The 21,046-nt window shown below is 36.8% G+C and overlaps 1 long non-coding RNA gene across 1 annotated transcript; it reads left to right on the top strand.

Annotated features, from left to right (window-relative positions):
- The first annotated feature begins 335 nt into the window (after positions 1–335).
- On the top strand, positions 336–5,004 carry LOC130051925 (uncharacterized). Its single transcript, XR_008800199.1, has 3 exons — positions 336–435; positions 2,872–2,918; positions 4,927–5,004. It is a non-coding gene; the product is annotated as an uncharacterized LOC130051925 (long non-coding RNA).
- The last annotated feature ends 16,042 nt before the right edge of the window (positions 5,005–21,046 follow it).

The raw sequence follows: 21,046 nt of genomic DNA, 5'->3' as shown, positions 1-21,046 counted from the left end.
ATACTTTCCAGTTTGTATGATTTTGTTCCATTGAATATGGGTATTAATATAGATTCCAAGCCGGAAGGAAAGTTCATTAATTTTTCCAAAAGAATATTTGAATGCAAGGTGATCAATCTCATAATTCCTATCAGCAATACAAAATAGATAGTTGAGCAAACACGGACCCCTGGACACACCAGAGGTGGGATCAGGTGCCTAAGAGGAGTAAGCATCCGCTTCTCATTCGAAAAACATATAGGAATAATACGTAAAATTACAATAGTTCAATATTTCTATCACTGATTAAAAATCCAATATTGTAAAATTGTTTTCGTGTTCTTAATCCAGTTATTCTAGAATGAAGACCCATTCTGTGAGAAACAAGGACCCCAAAACCGAGGGGAAACAACGCCCGGAAACTCATATGAAATCTCAACAGAGTCGTGAAAATCGGTAATGTTTTATTTATTGAAATTTGTTTGAAAGTTGAGACTTTTGCACACGCACTTAAGAATCAGGTAGAATCAGGCCAAACAGTCCCTCTTTATCAGGCGTATTTGTATAAATTTTGTGTTTATTTGCAACATTCATTTTTAAAATCCTTTTTGCATAAACAATTACCACAAGGCTGAGTTTACAAACTAAGAGCACCGATTCTTATGTATGAAAGGTGAAGATAGCTACTAGTGATCAATCTAAAAAAAATCCCATATGCAATACAAAATAGATAGTTGGGCAAATACGGACCCCTGGACACACCAGAGGTGGGATCAGGTGCCTAGGAGGAGTAAGCATCCCTTGTCGACCGGTCACAACCGCCGTGAGCCCTATTATATCTCATAAGCCTAAAGTTTGCAGCCATTTACCGGCAATGGTTGCGTCTTCATATGAGTGAATTCTCGAGAGGGACGTTAAACAATATACAATCAATCAACAATACAATCATGGATGTATTGTGAAAAATAGATGAGTAAAACTCAAAAAATTTAAAATAGAATCACAGTATCTTATTTTTATTGAAGCAATAATTCTTTTTCTTTCTTCGCGGGTATGTTAAAGCAATGAACGAAAATTATTATTGTTAATAGATGAAATATCGTCGATATATATAAATGTGGAATTGAAGGCCACAGCAAGAGATTTTTTTCTTCCCGCGTAGAAGTTTTTGAATAAATTCCGCTTCATCAGAATATAAAAACAGGTCGGATAACAAAGAAGCACAATGAATAAAAGTAATCAAGTAAAGTAGCACTGAACAGTAATATTTTCCCTCTTCGCGGGTGTGCTAGGGTAGGCCATACTCCATTTATGCACGTAAATTGAACAATCTTTAGAATCTGCCCTACACTAATTTTTTAAAACTATACTAGGTGTTTACATAGTAGTACTTTGTATCATGACAACATGACAAATATGTGCTTCTGTATGACGTCATTACACAGCTGTTATAAATAGATCACGAATTTACCTTTACAGAAAATCCTAAAAGTAGAACACTACCCCAGGATTTGAACAATGATACAACTTGCGTTAATGACACTAAAACACCCAAGGATTATTAAAAGTGTGACCTGAATCACTCCAATTTCAGTATGAACATTATCAAACATCAAAAGATGAAACCATCTCAATGTTTTACATATAACACTTATTTTCTGGAGTGTTTTACCCGGTGTATAAAGAGGCTCTAAAAGTATGCGGCGCAGTGTTATACTTTTGCATTTTTTTGTCCTATCGAATCTTTGCAATCTTATCGTATTGTATGTTGTACATATCATCCTATCGTACCGTGTGTAATGGTATTGTATCGTGTGCGAATCCTATCGTACCGTGTGTAAATCCTATTGTATCTTGAGCTAATTCTATTGTATCGTGTGCTAATCCTATCGTATCGTCTGCTAATCTTATTATATCATGTTAATCCTATTGTATCGTTTTAATCCTATCATATCGTGTGCTAATCCTATCGTATCGAGTGCTACTCCTATCGTTCCGTGTGCTAATCCTGTCATATCATCTTAATCCTATCGTACCGTGTGCTAATCCTATCATATCCTGTGCTAATCCTATCATATCATGTGCTAATCCTATGGTACCGTGCACTAATCTTTTTGTATCATAGCAATCCTATTGTATCGTGTACTAATTCTATTGTACGGTGTTTACATCCTATCGTATCATATGTTAATGATATCGTATCGTGTGTTAATCCTCTTGTATCGTGTGTTAATCCTATCGTATTGCGTGTTAAGCCTATCATATCGTGTTAATCTTATCGTACCATGTGCTAATTCTATCGTATCGTGTGTTAATCCCATCGTATCGTGTATTAATTTTATCGCATTGTGTGCTAATCCTATCGTATGGTGTATTAATCTTATCGTACCATGTGTTAATTCTATCGTATCGTGTGTTAATCCCATCGTATCGTGTATTAATTCTGTCGCATTGTGTGCTAATCCTATCGTATGGTGTGTTAATCTTATCGTACTGTGTGCTACTTCTATCGTATCATATGCTAATCCTACTGTATCGCGTGTTATTCCTATTGTATCATGTGTTAATCCCATCGTATCGTGTGCTAATTCTATCGTACCGTGTGTTAATCCCATCGTATCGTGTGCTAATCCTATGGTACCGTGTGCTAATCTTTTCGTATCATATCAGTCCTATTGTATCGTGTGTTATTCCTATTGTATCATGTGTTAATCCCATCGTATCATGTGCTAATTATAACGTACCGTGTGCTCATCCTATTGTACCGTATGTTAATCCCATAGCATCGTAATTGTATCATGTCGTTTTGTGTATCATATTAAAAATACAGAGTATCGAAATGGAATGTATTAAATGGTACGTTTTAACACATTGTTTAAATCAACATTTCAGAGTGCATTCTGCACAGTCTCCACCTTCAGATGACACGGCGAAGACAAGTAAGTATTCATTTCAAATACACTGCTTGTCGGTCATACACGGATTTTTATTATTACATCGGAAAACAGTTTAAGGCCAGTTATGCGATGTTTAGGTATAACATCAAGCTTTAAATCATAAAGTACAAGTATGAACAAGTCAAAATAGCACAGACTGATCAATCTCAGTAATCCTCACCTTCACAAGTCAAGGGTTATTGATTCGTTACCTCGCACTAACCCTTGACATCAGTCACTATCAATAAGTTGGGTCCGTTCTGATTGTTTCCACGAAATAGTGGGAACCAATGAGAATGCGGTTTTATTTATAACAACGCGAAGTGAGAGATTCAAATAAAAACACGTGTATTGATACCTACAGTTATAGCTAATATTGTCCTAAACCGAAAGGTTTCCAAACTTGATCTACTATCAATAAACGTTCTTAGTGGTGTAAATATTACAATTGCGCGTGTTACAATATTACAATACAGCAGTATGAGATCGCGTCATTTGTATCCATGTACATAACAAGATGCAATGATTTCATTGGATGTTTTATTTATAGTGGATTGTGTAATGGTCTAATTGGCCCAACTTCTATATAGCGACTGATGTCAAGGGTCAGTGCGATGTAACGAATCATTAACCCTTCACTTGTGAAGATGATTAATCCTATAAAGAATAAAAACGTAATATACATGTAAGGAAAAAAGGAGCGCTGGACGTACCAGAGACAGGATCAGGTGCCTAGGAGGAATAATCATTCCCTATTGACTGGTCAAACTCGTCATGAGCTGTATGTCTTTACCAGGCAAACGGAGTAAGCATGTAAAGAACGGTCTAATGATTGATATAAAACACCTCAGATAGCATTCGGCTTAACGAAATGTTGTATTTGAAAATAAAATCGTCATAATAATCATAAAAATTGCTAAATGCTGACTTTAAACGAGACTGTCGAAACTCTTGTAACCTCAGCTTATCTGTCAGTAGCCTGCCTTAATTTGAATATTGATCATCCTCAGAACACACTCTTGCATATTAAATCATTTGAGATATAAACACCATATGCAGGTGATAAAGCAATATGACTACATGAATGTCGGGGAAATGACGGTGGAGAAGCTGGAGTCATCTCGTTTGTCATATAAATGTGTTGTTAGTTTGACTTTGACATCTATGTTCAATCAAAAACCCAAATATGGGTCAATATTATCGACTCTGAAGTGTCTTTCAGTTCCAGTTTCCCGAGATATATCAAATCAACATATGAATGAAAATGAGTATTTTGATAAATAAAACATCCTTGATGCAACTTACATGTCTAGATGAAGGCCAGAGCAGCACATTTTTTTCATGTAGAAGCCATTGATTAGATTTTACCTCACACGAATACAAAAACTGGTCCGCTAATAATGGAGCACAAGTTGCACCCATGAGTATCCAGACAGACCTCTAGAAGAATTGATCACCGAAGACTATGTAATTATTACTAACCAAGAACTTCATCATCTTTATCATGAAAAGTGAAGATAACGAACAGTGATAAATCTCATAACTCCTACAAGCAATACAAAATAGATAGTTGGGCACACACGGACCCCTGGACACACCAGAGGTGGGATCAGGTGCCTAGGAGGAGTAATCATCCCCTGTATACATCTAATTGACAAACATCCGACTTTGAAGACGAAATGTACATGAAATTAAACTTTTCTGAGACAAAGAAACATCTCTTTCAAGCCATTGGCCAAAAATTCGGAACCAGTGTGCTCAAGATTCTTGATGTATTTTGTGTCTTATCCCTAAGAATTATAATTTCGTAAATAATCACATCTTCTAAAGGCATGGGTTTTTCGTTGGATAGCGTACGAAACCGATATTCCTTGTTATGAGAGAATAATACAAGCACTTTATACAGAGTCCTTGGCTTCTATCGGTTTTCAAAATGAAAACTAAAATGTCACTGGAGAATACTTTTGCAAATACATATCACGTGGTGTTTCACTTCTTTGATTAATTTCAGGTTGCATATCTACCTCAGAAAAAGGAGTTCAAACGGAAATATCGATGGCGGATGCTAGTTCGTGGTGGAAAGTTTTGTATCGTAAGTTTATTTTTATGTGTTAATGAAACATGTCTATTTATCTTGGCTGCAAAAATTATTTCAAGTCTTTATTCTTTTTAATGATGTTTTCTTCTTTGAACAAATAAATATTTATCCTGTTGATTTTATTGCCATATAGAAACATTATTCATGTTCAATATATCATGGTGAAAGGTGAAGATAACGAACAGTGTTCAATCTCATAACTCCAACAAGCAATACAAAATAGATAGTCTATATTATATATAGATATATAAACATGTATATATAAAATTTGCTAACTGCGAAAAAGGGGTGTTCGACAGGAACGGCAACTTTCCCTAATCGGGACTCCGTGTCTGGTATTTCAACACTCGTGATGTAAAACTTACCTTCATCCTGATTCTTTTATTTTCGAAGTTCAGAACTGTAATAAGACTAAATATATTTTTCTATTTCCCGGATGTTGTTCATGCCAACTTTCATAACATTACAATCCGTCTATGTCAACCTGTTTAAATAATTAATGCAGCTATATATATGTAGCTGTTATTCGCAAACTGCGAAAATTTCATACGTTATCTATTTGAGGTTAGGGTTTCCAGTTTCAAGACGAAAATCACAATGTTCATTAAATTGAACTTTTCTGAGACAGAGAAACATCTCTTTCAAGCATTCAAAGCAGTCAGAATTTTCCTGATTCTTTTTTGTTAATTACGTCTATGTTAAGCTTGCTTTCTGATATCATTTCTTTCAAAGGCGTCGTTTGCTCGATTTATTTACTTTTAGAACGAATGAAATTTAAAAAACATATAAAGATACTCGTTTTTCAGGATTCTTTATATTTTCGTATTAATTGAAAGGTATTTAAACAAGGTTTTGCAAAATAGATAATATACCTGAGAGTATTTTCTTGTAATACAAAATTTTAAAATTTTGATCGTTGCCATGGCAATATTTTATATTTGCCATTCATATCTAAAACACCTACATTTAAAACATTCTACAAATAGACTTATGATAATACTTTATACTAAAGCAGTCAAACCTATATGTACCCGAACTCCTTTCCACTGAAATTGCCAGCTTCTATAATTAGCACAAAATGACAGTACATTCAGTAACCTACTTTTGAAAATAATGACGCCACCTTTTGACGTATTCGGACTAAATAAGAACAATACTTATATTGAGTATTTAGTACATAATCCCTATCAATTTCCATCAAAATCCTTCAAGAGGTTCTGAAGGAAATTTCAAAAAAGAATCCTATTGTTGCTGCAGTCTTACAAAATTCATGAAAAATAGAAAATATATATAATTTCATAAAAGTTCGCTGGTCAAAGCACTTCTCTGCCTACAAGTTATTAAAATAACTCCAATTGATACATCATGATCAAATAAAAGAGAAAGAATGAATTAAATCACACTATTTGACATTGAATTAAATCCCTGTACCTGCAACCCTGACGTTAACTTCATTTAGCGGATGGTTGAAACAAAGAATTATTCTTGCTTTCCTATAGGGTGTCACGTTACTGACGTAATGCATTCTTGTAATACTATGTGGAAAAGAAAGCAAGCACGATGCACTACGTTCAATACATTAGAACATGTTCCCGATTTGTGCACATTGGTCCATGTTTGCCCTACTACACTTAATTTTGTATTTTTTATACGAATTATGAGATTGGTCACTGTTATCCTCACCTTTTCATTGGATAATTAGGTTTAGGACTATAGGTGTTAACTATGGTCTAATATCAGGATGAACTTGTGACATTCAGTCGACTGACAGTTCACAAAAAAGTCTGGAATTTTAGTGAAAGAAAATTCAGTGTCTATTATTTTTTAATTCTGAAGTTAGAAATTTCGTCACTTTGAAGGATATTTTATGGGTTATTTTCTTTTCCCTATCGTCTACATCCAACAGCTCACTCCATTTTCATTTGCCAGCTGAAACCGAGTTGCTTTGATTAAGAAATTCAAAACTTATGTTACCTTATTTCGGCATGGTCTTACCTTGTTGAAACTAATTCCTGGCCTACTAGTATCATAAACAACTTCAAAGTAATATTATGTGTATTTCAAAACATATGTACTGATTTTGACAAATTATTACTCCGTTTACCTGTTTAAGATACAGGGCTCACGGTGGGTGTGACCAGCCGGTAGAGGATGTATACTACACATAGGCACCTGATTCTACCTCTGGTATATCCAAGGGTCCATGATGGCCCTACTGTTAATTTTTGTATTTTTATAGGAGTTGTGAGATGAATCACTGTTCGTTTTCTTCCCCTTTTCAGTCTGATCATTCACCCACTTATTCCATAAAAATGAAGTTGTACGTTTCGATTGTTCAGGTTAAAATTCTACAGTACACTTGATATTTGAAGTGGAATTCCCAATAATCACAACATCCAACATCCATGGTCTCGGTTAGCTTAATTTAAATAACTGCAATAAATCTACTCCCCATACTCCTATAAGCCTATATATCAGTAATCCAGAGGATGCACTTCCTTCTCGTGCAATGATTCGATTACGAATCAACTTATACTCTGTAATAAAACGTTCCTCCGAAAATGCTGTAAGGTTTTTAGCAGTCTCGTTTAAAGTCAGTATTTCGCAGATTCTACGGTCGTTGAGTTAAATGCTGTCTGACGTGTTTCATACCGATTGTAAGGCCGTTCTTGGCACACTGATTTGGCTACGAATAACTCTTTTTACCTGATAAACATATAGGGCTTACGGCGGGTGTAACTGGTCGATAGGGGATACTTACTCCTCCTAGGCACCTGATCCCACCTATGAATGATCACTTTATCTTTATTTTGTGCTCATTCTATTCCCTGACTAGGAAAATGTTTCCTGTTTTCTAGAAGACAATTCGAACTCTTGGGTTCATTATACACGATATATTTGAGATTGCCTTGCAGAACATACATGGAGGAGACATCTTTATATGAAATTCCAATTACTCTGTCTATTTGTAGTCATAGCATTTCACGAACAAAACAGAAATGACGCCTGGGACTTCAAAGGACGAGAATCGTGATCAGTAGACGAATGCCAAGTCCAAAATAAAAGTATGATGAAATTGCATTATAAACGCTATGTATCATCAATAGTTTTTTGTAAATCAAAAATGATAGGAATAAAAAGGAATGATTCAAGTTTTATTAGATGTTCAGTGCATGCTATGCAGGAACTTCACAAGCCAAGTGTCCGATTCGCTTACTCTCAGGGGAGATGAGGGAAAGCGAATCAGACACTAGGCTTGCGAAGATGACTTCGCAGATAAAAGGTCAAACATAGATTATTAAACATGTTTTTGTCGTTATTATCTGTGATGTTTTGTTTTGTCGTTATTATCTGTGATGTTTTGTTTTGTAGGACTGGAAATGACGAAGATTTATCCACATCCCGAAACTCTGACCAAATGATTGAAACTCTTATTTTGGCATTTTCAAATGTTTTCCTTTTTGTACAGTTATTATAATATAATGATGTTGTATTCCTCAATGTATAAAAACTCGTTTCAATTGATATATTGCACTTCATTTAGAAGACTTTGTAAAAGAACCGGTAACCATTGTGACAGCTAAAAAGGATAGGGCATTATGGTAGTTTTTCAAACCAATATTACACGTTACCTAGTAGTGTCGGATCCACTCTGTGGATATAAAGTCAAATATATAGGAAAACGCGAGAAAAAAAATCGCTGATGTCTGTATGAATGTTAGATTTTGTAATAAAGTACATTTCCAAAAGACACTAAATATTGAATTGTCGAATGTGCATGCTGATTTATCGAAACCCGAAAGCTAAGATACATTGATACATATCTTATTGAAAGTAGATATTAACGGCAAACTAACAACTCAACTTTATAACAAACGGGATGTTTGTAGCTTCTCCATCGTCAACTTACCATATTTATGTAGCAATATTCATGATCACCTGCATATGGTGTTTATATCTCTCAACTGATTCGATGCGCAAGGGATTGTTCTGCGTATGGTCAGTTTTTAAATCGAGACAAGCAACTGACAAACAAGTTGATGGTACAGGGGATTCAACAGTCTCGTTAAAAATCAGCTTTTCGCAAATGCTATGGTCGTTATAACGATAGGAATCAAGGTGGGTGTGACCAGTCAACAGGGGATGCTTACTCCTCGTAGGCGCCTTTTCCTACCTCTGGTGTGTCCAGGGGTCCGTGTTTGCCCGACTATCTATTTTATATCGTTTATAGGAGTTATGAGATTGATCACTGTTCGTTATCTTCACCTTTCAACAAACAATGCATCTAAATACAAAAAACTACATTGGTCAATCATTAAACAATGTCATCTTCTGAACAAATACAAGTGATTAAAGCTGACATGAATTAATAAATATAGTATAATTTTATATGTCCGACATATTTCTCTGCTAATCCGCCATATTAGTTGGATATTCTATTGTTATATGTATCAGGGTTCGCATGGTATATAAGGGGACGAGTTTTGCTACGCTTCACTTCACATCAGTGTCTTCGATTTACCTGTACGGATAGCTTCGACAGCTAACACGTACATTTCCGATACTAATTTACAGGACATCAAGAAGAAATGAAATCACGTTTTGGAACACCGCGCAGTGCTCAAAATTATAATAAACATATCGTACAATAGTAAATCATTTTAAAAGCTTTGAATAAATATATATAGAATGCCTTTTCTTTACGTGAGTGTCGGTACATTTGCAGTAAATATGTCAAAACTATACAAAAACGCGGAGAAATATTTCATCTATTATCTATTGATACAATGGAATAAGCAAAGGGTATACAATCTATTCCATTCACAATTACTTCAAGTAAAAGGCAAATAAATAAGTAATTTTGTACTTATAAACATGACATGTATGCTCGCCATGAAAACGCATCGAATGCGGACGACTATTTACCTGGGTCTACTCGTAATATCTGTAAAGGACCGCAAATGTACGTGTACACTTGTCGAAAATACTCTAAGTAGTAGTAAAACTCCCGTTATTTGCATAATCCATGAAACAAAACGATAAACTCCATTTGCATTCCAACAGTAAATACCATTGTACAGCCTGCGACACACTTAGTCAGCATTTCGCAAATTCTATGGTCGTTATAACGATCTAGTTCGTCAATACAACCTCGCATTGGGTCAAATGCTGTCTGACGTGTTTCATACTGATTGTTAAGCCGTTCTTGGCACACTGAATTTGACTGCGGCTAACTCCGTTTACCTGATCGGGATATGGTGCTCACGGCGGGTTTGACCGGTCAACAGGGGATGCTTACTCCTCCTAGGCACCTGATCCCACCTCTGGTATATCTAGGGGTCCGTGTTTGCCCAACTATCTATTTTGTATTGCTTGTAGGAATTATGAGATTGATCACTGTTCGTTATCTTCACCTTGCACTTAGCCCGTGCCGATCAGCTATCTTCAATCAGGGGAAGTATCAGAGTATAATATTTACCCTGTATTGTGCATGAATCCTTATACCATATGATTTACTGGTCAGAGTATTGCAGATTTATAAATCAGGAAATCATTTAGGTACAGAAATTGTTTATGCATATATAATTTGCATATACAACACTGTACGAGTGTATGGGATGAGAGAGAGAGAGAGAGAGAGAGAGAGAGAGAGAGAGAGAGAGGATGACCTTGTAATAATCACAAATGATATTGTTAATTCATTAAAAGAGAACAGTACTAGTAACTCAATATTGCTCTCATCAATTGATAATACAGATTTGTTTGATTCATTTAAAACACACAATAATTAAAAATTAAGCATATCTTTTAATAATGTTATTTTCGATTACTTCATTTTATGCTAATTTGGCGCTCAATAGATCTTATATATATCTATGCCATTTTGCGTTATTACATTCTGCGTTGAACTCGATGCAAATTGTACTAATGCAAATGTAATAATCGAGTTTATCATATTATGTGTCGTTATCAAACACATAGAATCAAGGGGAGGGGACAAGAGTGTCTTTCCCCCACCTTTAATAACAATATTCTTTTTTGTTATTTTGTAATGCAAATAATATGTATGAAGCATAAATGGATTAGGCAGCAGGCTTGCAGCCTATATAAGCCTTCTCCAATAAGGTACAAGGTGATTACATGTATGTATAATGATGAGCATGAGTATATATATTTTTTTATCACCGATTCCTGTCCAAAAATAACACTGTACAACCACTATAATAATGAACGGTATTTATTTGTTTTGGCGCTCTTGGCCGCGGTGATGGTTGGGGGCTACCACAGAGCCGCCCCCTCAACAATCAATCAAATGTGACGGCCCCAGATGGGCGAATTGCGCACTGGGTAAACGCAAGTGCACAACGTCACCAAATGCAAATACAACTAGTTCTAATTGTAACGGGGACCGTTACAGATGTTCCCCAAACCTCCCCCAATTAAAAAGTGATGTCCTTGTGAATCTATAGGAAAAAATCATTTTATTTTAGCCTTTAATTACATGTAGTACGTTCAATATGGTCATTTCAGTACCAAGAAATGAAAGAAAGCGTTGCACGTGCATACACGCGCACGCGTGTATGATTCCGAATTTTTGTTGATGTCGTTCAACAGGCATTTGTATCATATACCCACAGTATGAATTTCATAACGTTTCCACCAAATATAAGGAAGTTATAGCGATTTTAAAATCGTCCAATCAGAAATCAGCACACGTGCATGCACGTGATGAGCAGTAATTCTAACCACAGCAATTTGTAAGGAGTACCAAGATACATCTAAACCCCTAATATGAATAGAATTTGATGAAAAACAAAAACGTTATCGTCCTTTAAAAATTGAACATTTAAAAACCGTTGCACGCGCATGTGCGTGTGCGTTGGCATTTTTTGTTACACCAACATATAGATACACATATTGTCTACATATGCTGTGAATATCATCTCATTCGCTTCATAAATAAGATAGTTACAAACGTTTTAGCATTATCCAATCAAAATGAAGCGCACGTGCATGCGCGTGCAAATTGGTAATTTTGACCATGTAAATCAGTTAAGGGTCTCAATATCTACCTATGATATGAATTTCAAGCCATTTCAATGAACAACAAAAAAGTTAGACTGATTCCAAAGTTAGCGTACAAATTTTGTAATGCGCGTGCACGCGCATGCGTGCGCGTGCTGGCAAAATAACTATTATTTTTCATATGTACAAATGATATACTATCATCCTATTTAGGTTTTATATCGCTTCCTTCAATATTCTGATTTTCCATTTTTTGTACCAAAATTGCAATGCACGTGCGCGCGCGTGCATGCACGTGCAAACAAAATGACTATCACTATGCACATCTACAAACGCTATACTATCATCCTGGAAAGTTTCATATCGATCCCTTTTGTAGTTTCTGAGAACACTACCGGACAAAAAAGTACCGGAGAAAAAGAATAATAATAATAATAATAAGAAACAGAGTAAAAACAATATGTTCCCAAACTTTGTTTGGGGAACATAATAAATCAATCAATAATACAAGAATTAAGATATTAAATCAATCAATCAATAGTCCGACAATTCAATGTCAACAATTCCATCATTCAATCAGCAATTCAATCATTAATCAATACTGCAAATTTTCAAGTTCATGGCATGAAGCTGCAGAATATTGGGTGCACTCCTCCATTTGAGTTGGGGTGCGCCGAAACGCCACTTGCACGTGCCACACACGCCCGTGAAACAGAAGCGTTTGTGGGACTGCAACCGCCACAAAGGGAGTGCCCAGAACCGTGGTGACGGCGGCAGTACGCCAACTCAAATGGTCACCGCTAACCAGATTGCCGCAAATCGAAACAGGTCTAAGGAAACGCATTAACCCTGCCACCAATGAAGGTTTCAAGGGTACCTTGTAGATTATTGAGAAATAAGTCATTCCCGAGCTGTGACAGATGCACACCATCAGAATGATACAGATGAACGGGCTTAGCTTCAAATTGTGTGTGTTTGATGAACGCCCCACCCTTTGAAGCTATTAGCCTAATACCCTCCCTGTTAATTCTTGCTCTGGCGTTTTCCATTGCCTGTATCTGTGTAGAATAATGCCAACTAAATCTAGGTAGCAGTGAAGACCACACTAATTTCACACTAGGAAAACGTTTGGTTATTTCTAGTATAGCAGACTGAAGAAGTCTGACCAGTGACCACAGGTTGGTACGGCCAAGGTTGTTTGCCCCACAATGAACAATGATAAGATCAGGAATATCTTGCACCTGCTGTAATATTTTAAGTTTCGGCACCAACTCGTATAAATTCATACCCCCGTAACCTTGCCACCAAATGGTCGTGTTTGGAACGTTAAGGTTTGGTCCCCCTGTCCTGGATCTGGCAGCCACTGCTGCCCTCTTAATAATGGAGGATCCAACAATCCACACTTTAATTGGACCTATGAAGAACTTGGTGAATGTTAGGCATGCAAATACCCAAGGCATATGAACGTTAAGAGATTAGCGAATATATGACTGATATGCAACAGATCTCCATCGACCTGCCGCTTGAATAACTTCGGCTGACATGCCTTGTTGAGCGAGTGTAGTTGCTGCACCAATGCGAAACGAGTGGGATTTGAAGTGCCTACTGTCTATCCCCGCTAAATTAAGCGAGCGTGACAAAACTGAGGTAAACTGGTAACGAGTAAGAGGCTGACCAGAGTAATGACAAAATAATGGCCCCGCTTTCGGTGCCCTAACCTCCATATAATCGTGCATGGCCTGTATTGGACAAGTAGTTCCGGTCATCTTATGTACTGTCAATGTGGTGCCCTACCTAATTGGTCAGTTTTCGAATATCTAATGTGAATTGTTAAATAGTTAGTGTGCAGGGAAATGTCCCCAGTATGTAAAACCCGATCCACAGAATTGCCCTTTGACAAAGCAAATTCCCCTATCCTAAGCAAGGCATTAAAAGCTAGTGAGAATGATGCTTTAAAAAGAAGGGTCTCATACATGCTAGAGCATACCACCTGTAGTTTATTTATGATTAGTTCCAAAATGCCCAATGTGATAGGTAAACGGGCATCCGATATTGAATTTGTGCGCTTCATACCCTGCAACAATTTCTGCACTATAAAATGCTTAGTCGGATCCGCATTCCAGTGGAGTTTGCAATAAAAACTAATGGCAGAGATGTATGCTTTAGCTGTGGATTGCTTGTAACCGTGTATGGATAAATGTGCAATAAATGTATTGATGTGAGCATCCAGTGGTGGGCTTGTGTTAGGTAGTCCCTGAATGCTACGGAAATGGTTGAATGCCTGAATACCCACCATATATGCTTGGTTGGTGTTTGCTGACAAGGATGAGTGTAAAAGGCGGCTTATTTCACTTGACAAAGCAGCCTCTGGAACGAAGCTGGGATTAGCTGAGGGTTGTGATCGGCTGTAGGTGCTAGGTTCCTGAACAAGTCCCACTGCTTGCGAGATATAGAATCAGCAATTTTATTTGTTTTCCCAGGGATATGCTGGGCTTTGAACTGAATATTGAAGTGCAATGTTTGAAGGATAAGTGGCCTAACAAACGACATAACCCGATGTGACTTAGATGACTGTTTGTTAAGAATGTGTACTAAGGCCATATTGTCCACATGAAATAGTATCTTTTTGTTTTGCAACCTACTGCCCCATACTGATATGGCTAGCACAATGGGCACAAGTTCTAAAAATGTGATGTCTTTCAAGATTGAAGTAATGGTCCAATCATGTGGCCATTGAAGGTAGGTCCACTGACCCTGAAAATAACACCCGCAACCTAAACTAGATCCACCTGCACTGTCCGTGAACAGTTGTAAAGTGTTGTGGGTGGCCCACTCCCTCTCTGGGAAATACACTACACCATTGAATCCCCTCAAAAAACTTATCCATGTATTCATGTCTTCACGCATTGAGTGATTGATTCTGATATGATGCGATGGCTTAGTGGGACCAATCGTGGCGTTGTAAAATCTACGGTTGAATGCCCTGCTACCGAGTATTGCTTTGCCAAAAAAAATTTAACTTGCCCACCAGGCTCTGAAGGGTAGATAACTTAATTTTATTTTTCGAGACCCAGAAGAGTAGGAGATTCATGACTTCGTCAACCTTTTCTCGGGGTATTCTAATTTGCATTTTGATAGTATCAATCTCCAGACCGAGAAATATTAAACAGGTAGTGGGTTGAACAGATTTATCCTGGTTCAAAGGTATTCCCATCTCGACACACATAGACTGAAATGTATGCATAAGGACATGACAATGGCTTGTATGCGCACTGCCTGCAAAAATAAAATCATCCAAGTAATGGTGAACCGTTTCAATCCCTGATTTAGCTATGACCAACCACTCTAAAAATGATGAGAACATTTCAAAAATTTTGCATGAAATAGCGCAACCAAAAGGTAAACACTTATCAATATAAAAACTGCCATTCATATGCAAGCCCAAGAGTTCGAAATCAGCTGGATGAACCCGAATTAACCTGAACGCACTTTTGATATCAACTTTTGCAATGAACGTCCCCTTGCCCAGAAGACTAATGGTTTGGACTACAGTATCAAATGAGGTATACTTAACAGATCTGTGAACCGGGTCGATATGGTGGTTTATACTATTTGACGGTGGGTAAGAAAGATGTGTGATCATGCGCCAACCGCCATCTGCCTTCGGAACGACACCTATTGGGGAAACGTGTAAATTATGCAATGGGGGGTGGTCAAAAGGACCAGCCATTCGTCCTTCAAGCACCTCTTTATGGATTTTTTCTTGCAACACCTCTGTGTGCTCAGTGGCTGATACAAGATTACTACAAAACATTGGCAGTCGAGGACCCGAATACTGCAATCTAAACCCCCGAATTAGACCATTTTTTAAAAAGAAATAGCTGATGTAGTGTCTGGGTATGTGTGGAGATAACTAACAACTATGCTAGTATTTATTGGCGAATTTGCCAGGGCCCATATATCCAGATTGCTGTCTGGTTTGGCTTGGGCTAAAGGATTGTGACTGGTTGCTATTGGCCCAAAAGGGCTGATTGTTGCTTGGTCCCCCTGGTTTGCCCGCCTTAGCCTGGGTTTTAGCACAATCACTTGACGGATGGTTGTCGCCACACTTAAGGCAACGGTGTAAATATCTACACTGAATCTTGTGGCACGACCCCTTGTAATTATAATCAAAGCACTTGAGATACTGATTTGATGGTGGTTGGGGGGATGGGGTGTTTGAAGGGGTCATGTAAATGAGCCAAAGCTCTGCATCAACCCTGCCCCAGTCCATAGACGGATTAGTTGCCATGCGCAAGCGAAACTGCTCGTCATAATTAGGCCAACCCTGTGACTTTTCTGCCCCCAGTCTAACGTCGTGGACGTACTTTAATAATTGCTGTGTTTTTTCTGGATGAGCAGCAATATATATGCTAGTAAATATGAGGAACGCATCTGTCCAGCGTTCAATAGTAGTGATTTTGTTTGATTGCTTAGGATATGCAATAATTTGGCCAAATTTGTTGACTGAGAGAATAGATGCTATCTGAGAATTACTGCTGTCACGTACAAGCAACGTGGCTAAATTAACAAATTCACCGTTGACTATTTTATGTTTAGTGTGGTTATAACATATGGAGCGCCAAATTAACATAAACTCAAATAATTGAAGATATCTTCAATTATTTGAAGATATCATTAATTCATTTGATGCACGCAACAATTGAATTAAAGATCTCTTCAAATAATTAATGATATCTTCAATTCTGAATTACTGCGCGCATTAATTAAATTGATGATAGCATTAATTCTTCAACTGAATTGATGCGCGCTTCAATTGAATTAATGATCTCTTCAAATGAATTAATGATATCAACAATTGAATTGATGCGTGCTACAATTCAATTGAAGAGAGCAATAATTGATATAATGCGCGCATTAAATCAATTGATGAGAGCAATAATTGAATTGATGCGCGCATTAATTCATTTGATGAGAGCAATAATTGATTTAATGCGCGCATTAATTCAATTATTGCTCTCTTCAATTGAATTAATGATATCTTTAATTCATTTGAAGAGAGCAATAATTCTTTTAGAGAGAGCAACTATATAATTAAAGATATCTTCAATTCAACATATCCACAATTGAATTAATGATCTCTTTAATTGAATTGTTGCTCTCTTTAAAAGAATTGATGTGCGCATTAATTCCTTATACAAAAGCATTGTAAATGATTTAAAGATATCTTCAATTGAATTAAAGAGATCATCAAATTATTTAAACCGAGCTCTAAATTAATTATTGCGAGCAATATTTCTACTAAATTGATGCTCTCATCAAATGCATTGAAGAGAGCAATAATTGAATTAATGCGCGCATTAAATCAATTATTGCTCTCATTAATTCAATTGATGCGAGCATTAATTCAATTGATGTGAGCAATAATAGAATTGAAGCGCGCATTAATTCATTTGATTAGAGCAATAATTGATTTAATACGCGCATTAATTCAATTAAAGAGAGCAATAATTTAATTGATGATATCTTCAAATAATTGAAGATATCTTCAATTATTTGAGTTTATGTTAATTTGGCGCTCCATAATAACATGATATGCCAATGGGGCCTGGTTTGAATTGATCATTGTAGGTAACGGTTGTAGGCCCTGATTAAATTCATTGTGCAAAATATCATTACCTGTACTTGGCGTTAATTCTACCCCAGGCTGCACCCGCTGTGGGGATTAAAAGTGGTTTTTGGGATGGAGGACAGGTATCTGAGGCTGGACGACAGGTATCTGAGGCTGGACGACAGGTATCTGTGGCTGGACTCCGCCATGTGCTACGCTGGGGTCAGCATTGCTCCTCCGTGTCCTGCGATTACGCCCTGTCTGTACTGCCTGAGCATGCTGAGACTGGTCCGACGTCGTGGATCTGGGTGCCCCCCTTTTTGATTTGGTCTTGGGCATATTTTAAAGTGATATGGATAGAATTGATGCTGCACCAAATTGATGACCACGGCGTTTGGAAGAATGTTCCAGAAAGGACGTGACGTGTACGTGTCAATATATATTAGACTATTGCAGAATTAAATTTCCCGGAATAAATAAGAAACCCCCCCCCCCCTTTCCCTTTTAGTAAAAACTGACGAGGATACAGTTACGGAGATAAATGCGCATATCCAAGACAAGCGTGGATATGCGATAATATTTTCAAGGATCCAGGAATTGTGGTTACGGGGGGCGCCACTTTATGAGGCAGGGGGTCTGCGAACCGCCTTGAGGTGAAAATAATAAAATGACGCTAATTTTAAGGATTTTTAGAAAAAATTAAGTTCTCCCAATAAAGTAATTCAAGAAATCAAAAGATTTTGTCATTTATTTCTCAAGGAGTGGAAGAAATTATTGCTTCTTTTATCGTTGAGTACATTTTTCTAAAGAAGATACCACGATTTACCTTAAATTTGAAATTTTTAGGGGGGGGGGGAGGGGCGCCGGCTGCACCCCCTTAAATCCGCCACTGATATTGTACATCGAAGTAGGACGGTCTCTCTCCATCTCTCTCTTTTCTCTCTTTTCTCTCTCTCTCTCTCTCTCTCTCTCTCTCTCTCTCTCTCTCTCTCTCCTGTTCAATCAATGAATATGGGCATACAGAGACCGTACCGTAAATAATTTTATCATGTGGTTCCAAAAGAGAAAACAAAACTATATTTTCGTTTATACATTTCCTTTTAGATGTGTCTTTGTGTATTCAACTGTTTATTGTTGATTGCAAATGTAATACACGCATTTTCACACAGATATATATTTTTGATCATTGTTCCCTCATTTGTATATCCAAGTTTGTATATGATCATCGATAAATTTTGAATTGTGCACGCAATATATCCAACCAGATATTAGATTCCCCATTTCTATATTCAAACTGCAAAACCTCGACCAGACAAGCATTCAATACAGGAAAAAATTTCGACTCTGACATCTCCCCTGATTGAAGACACCCTGTTTGGCACGGGTGAAGTGTGTCGCAGTCTGTATAATGGAATGACAACGTGTTGTAAAGTTCTAACGAGATACAAATGGAGTTTATCATTTTGTTTCGTGGATTTATCGGAATAAAGAGAATATAATATTTTCGGTAAGTGCACATCTCCGATACCTGTTGAATAGACAGCCGTATTTGATACGGGTTTTTGGTGGGGTTTTTTTTTGCGAATATACCTTACGCATTACATATTATGCATATGGCATGCACCTTTATTTTGCAAGAATTGATATAAATAATATAGTTTATGCTCTTTGTGTATTCCATTCTATCAGTATGTAATTGGCAAATGATTTATCCGCATTTATTATATAAGAAACAGCAAATACTTGCATGCACTTGCAAGTATGCAAGAAAACCGGGGTTTTTGGTTTGTTTTTTTTTTTGTTTTTTTTTTTTTTTTTTTTTTACATTTTTGTCTAACTTATCAAAACTTCCAGAATGTTGCATTGGTATACAATAAATATTTTGTAATTTTGAGCAAAGCATAATGTTTTAAAATGTGATTTTATTTGTTTCTCATTCCCTATATATTACTATCGGAGATGTGCACTGGTCGAATCCACCTAGAAAAATCACTCAGGTGTGAGAATCACATTTGGGGTATATACGGGTAGAGTAAATTGGGCTACCTGAGAGAAATATGGCGGATAAGATGAGAAAGGTGTACGTATTTATTAATTCATGTCAGCTTTAATCTTGTGAATTATGAGAGATGTAGCTATTACAGGAAATAAAAGGGGGATAACTGTGGTAAAGACAAACTACATGTAGTATACTTGCTTTCATGAATTTTTACTAATTATTCATACATCGCTCAACAGGATGTCATGTCAGATTTTTTTTTTGCATTAGTTGTCTGTGTTTTCAGGGCCTTTAAAATGTTAAATCATTGATGGAAATATTTTGAAACAAGTAGTTAGAGATTTTCCCTATGAAAACTCGATTAAATTTTTCTCCAGAATAGAGTTGAAGTCTGGTCTGCTTTTATGTGCCGGTGTACCAAAGCATTTCTAGAAGATTTGGTGATATGAAAATGTGAAGATAACGTACTCAATTTTATGAAATCTCAATTTCATAAATCCTATAAGGAATACAAAATTGAGAGTTGGACCCGATGGGGGATCATTACTCCTCCTAGACACCTGATGCCCAAATCTTTATTTTGTATTCCTTATATAGGAGTTATGAGATTGATCAATGTTCGATATTTTCACCTTCAATGCAATGAAATTGGTCAATGAATAAGAATATTCCAACCCTGGAAAAGTATTCATTTCCTATATAAATCATATATTTGGCTTCATCCTGGTGGTTTCGCCCTTTCTCGTGTGGTCTTTTTCGCAAACTCAACATTTCCTAGAGTGAGCGCACTCCAGTTTCTGCCTTCAAAATCAATTGTACAGTGACATTATGAACCACTGATATCCTACAAATACTTATTTCATAATTAAATAGAAGAACATACATCCCAGTGAACTCGAAATAAAAGACACCGCAGAGTCTTCCAGATTTGTTTCTAAGATTTTTTTTATTGATCATAAATGTTAATGGCATACTAAGAACTCAACAATATGACAATCGGGGTGAGTTAAATTTCTCTATCATCAACTTCCCATATTTATGTCACAATATTCCATAATCACCTACATATGGTTTTTATGTCCTTCGACTGTTTCGATACACACGATCGTGTTCTGCGTATAACCAGTTTCTAAATCGAGGCAGCCAACTGACAAAGAAGTTGATGGTACAGGAGTTTAAACAGTTTCATTTAAAATCAACATTTAGCGAATTCTATAGTCGTTACAACGGTCTAGTTTGCCATTGAAAATTGTCATTGGTTCTAGAGCTGTCTGAAGTGTTTCTTAAACGAGGTTCAAAAAGTAGTATTACACGGTCGACGGTGGATGCTTACATTTCCTAGGCACCTGATCCCACCTCAGGTATGTCCTGGGTTCCATGTTGGTCCCACACTTATT

The sequence above is a fragment of the Ostrea edulis genome, chromosome 2, assembly GCF_947568905.1.
Source record: "Ostrea edulis chromosome 2, xbOstEdul1.1, whole genome shotgun sequence".
Lineage (NCBI taxonomy): Eukaryota > Metazoa > Mollusca > Bivalvia > Ostreida > Ostreidae > Ostrea > Ostrea edulis.
Note: the sequence above shows the minus strand (reverse complement) of the source record. Positions and strands in the feature narration are given on the sequence as shown.